The sequence below is a fragment of the Acomys minous genome (assembly GCF_964271855.1).
Source record: "Acomys minous genome assembly, chromosome: 12".
Lineage (NCBI taxonomy): Eukaryota > Metazoa > Chordata > Mammalia > Rodentia > Muridae > Acomys > Acomys minous.
This window is the reverse complement of record NC_140493.1, coordinates 2,737,513-2,740,608: the sequence shown is the minus strand read 5'-3', so window position 1 is coordinate 2,740,608 and position 3,096 is coordinate 2,737,513.

Sequence of the window (3,096 nt, the reverse complement as noted above, 5' to 3'; positions counted from 1 at the left end):
CAAACGCAAGGTGGAGCCCTGGAGTCCAAATTGGGAGCGAGCAACTTTAAATATTACAGAGAGACTTCCTGTCCTTCAAGTAAGCCCAGAGTGCTGTCCACGTGGAGCGGCGCAGAGCCGCACGGGGAGACTTGGCTGAAGAAGCCGGTCTTTGCGCTGCCGCCCTCTGCTGGAGAAACTCGTGAACAGCAGCTGGTCAGCCGGGAAGGAATGCGGAGCTCCCGAAGGCCCTACTGACCCTTCAGGATCCCCCCCTCCCCCGCCCCTTAAAAGTCACCCCCTCCAGGAAGAAGGCTCGGCTGGGAGCACAGTCTTCCATTTGCTCTCCCCTGGTGGCGGTGCCTACCCTTGCCGCAGGAAGACACTGCCTGTGTTCTCTTCTGCTAATTCATGGGTTCCCAGGGGGAAAGGATAGTTTTGTTTTGTTTTGTTTTTTTATTAAGAATTTCACTCCCAAAGGAATTTGCACCTGCCTAGAAACGGCCGATTATAACTAAGCGCTAAATTCGCATCACTGAAGGGAGTCCTTTGAATTCAAGTGGCACGTTTCCAAGGAGGCCCACTTAAAAACACATCTATTAAAAGATGTGAACAAGTAGCCTGGACGTGAGTCGCTAACCACTCAGGGCACTGGCACAGTAGCCAGTCCCGAAGCTCCGAGCCGTGATATTATGGCAAATGCAAAGGAAGCTGAGAAAAGGAACAAAAAAATCGAGAACAAAGGAAGAGAAGACTAAGCAATAGCAACGTCTGGAGCCAGGTAACCGGGGAAGGGGGGGTGATGGGGGGGGTCTGGAGCCAGGTGACCGGGGAAGGTGAGGGGACTTAAGGGCCAGAAGGGGCAGAGGGGTCTCTCATACTCACCCTGGGGCCAGTTATCCCAAATGCCCTCAAAATAAATGAATTGGGTCCAAATGCAAAAAAGGGGTCTAGTAAAAACGCAATCACCAGTGCTTAATTAAATGTTAGTAAAACACAACATTGTGTCAACTTTGTTAAATGCTAAATTTGGCATTGATAAATATTCATTCCAATTTTAAAGATTTATTTATTTGTTATTATGTATACAGTCCTCTGCTTGCATGTACTCCTGCAAGCCAGAAGAGGGCGCCATATCACATTGTAGATGGTTATGAGCCACCATGTGGTTGCTGGGAATTGAACTCGGGACCTTTGGAAGAGCAGGTGGCGCTCTTAACCACTGAGCCATCCCTCCAGCCCTCATTCCAATTTTAAAGAGTTGTGAATTAGATTTTTCTCACGTCGTAAGAATTCCTGGGTAGAGATGGTGACTCCTGGGAAATCACCGATTGTAATTAAATATCACTCGTCGTCACATAATTTCCGAACCAAAATTATAATCCCCCTCTCTCAAATTTCCAAGGGCAAGTTGTACTTAATGCAGGATGTGAATGCATTTTAGTCTGTTTAGTGTCGCTAGGCTGCTAGTCTCTGGGACTCCAACTTTATCAAATGGCCTTGTGGCTCAAAGGCCACTTCCCTTCACTGCTCTACAGTTTCACCCTCCGTGCTGTCACAGCTCTGTACAAAAAGGTTATAAAGGTGACAGAGCCCTGTTTGTCCTTTAGTGTTTGCGTAACAGTGCTGCTAAAGCCAAGAGCGCATGGGCGGTGCTAGTGAGCAACTCTAGAACTTATTGGGATGCCAGCAAACTTTTATAGTTTGTGGTTTGAGGACCCAACCTAGAGAACCACTTAACCCTGAATTACCCATTCCCGTGGCTACCTGGCTGGCGACAGTTTCTCTGCCCTCTGGTGCTCTCTGTGCCTTTGGTTGGCTCAGAAGGGCTGATGTGTTCTGCCGCCCGGGAGTTCCCTAGAACCCCGAGAACAGCGATGAGCGCCTGGGCGGCCAGAAGCCCCCCCATCGCTGACTTCTTTTCCAGCGAAAGCAGTTCAGGTGCAGGGTTTTCCAGAGTGTCTCTCTGTTGAGGTCTACACCAGATGCTTTTCTCGGGCTTATGCGAGGGCTGTGGATTCAGGAAACAATAGCATAGATGCTAAGTGCCCTCTTCATCATGTCCTATGGGGGCATATGGCACACAGCACCACTGGTGACCACCGGTTCTGACCCATGCAGTATTTGCTAAAGTTCCCCTGGTGCTGTCACTACCTACCCCATCCGTGACGTATTTGGATGTGAGTCTGTCCCACACATAAAGGGGGCATAGATTCCACCTCCAAGAGGAGATTTCATATGATCTGTAATTTGGCTTTAAGAAAGGTTTATTTCTTATTCTCACCTATTTATTGAGCTGTTAATTTATACCAATGTAGATTCATTTGTAGACTATCTTTTGGGCTCTTATCAATTACCCCACCTCTTATTGCCCAAAATATTTTAGCTTCAGTCGCTGGGAGCTTTTTCAAGTTGGTCTCTATGTCTCTTTGACATCATCAGTCCACTTCTGTTGCTATAATGAAAGACCCAAGGCAGGCTAACTTTATAAGGAAAAGAGGTCCCTAAGTTTGCGGAGGTGGAGGCTGAATGAATTTATCTTCCTTTGGCTGTGATAAAGTATCCTGGCAGAAGCAACTTAAGAAGGAAGGGTTTATTTGGCTCACAGTTCAAAGCAGCTGCAACCAATCACAGTCAAGAAGCTGAGGCCCATGGGAGGGAAGCCTCAGCAGCTGTGGCCAATTGCAGCCCCTAGGCTGACTTTGAACTCATGACACTTCCTAAGTGCTGGGATTACAGACCCCACCCCCATCCCTACCCACTACCATAACACACACACACACACACACACACACACACACACACGCACACACTCCCAAGGTCTTGTCTACAGAAGATTCTGTGAACTGACAGGACTTCAGGCCTTGACCCCCATCCTGCCTGCTGACCTGTAGGAGCTGTGGCAGCCATTTCCCATCAGCTGCAGATTAAAGGTCGTGTTGAACGGTGGCATTGATAGCACAGTCTGTTCTGTTCCTGGGCATAGGTCCCCACGGTACCCCACAGGTAGGAGAGATGGACAGACAAGGCCCTCGGGGAGAAGACATTGGCATTGTGACAGTGCACAGTGGGCAGGTGGCCAGCCGCAGGTCCAGGGAGAGCCGACCTAGTGAGAGG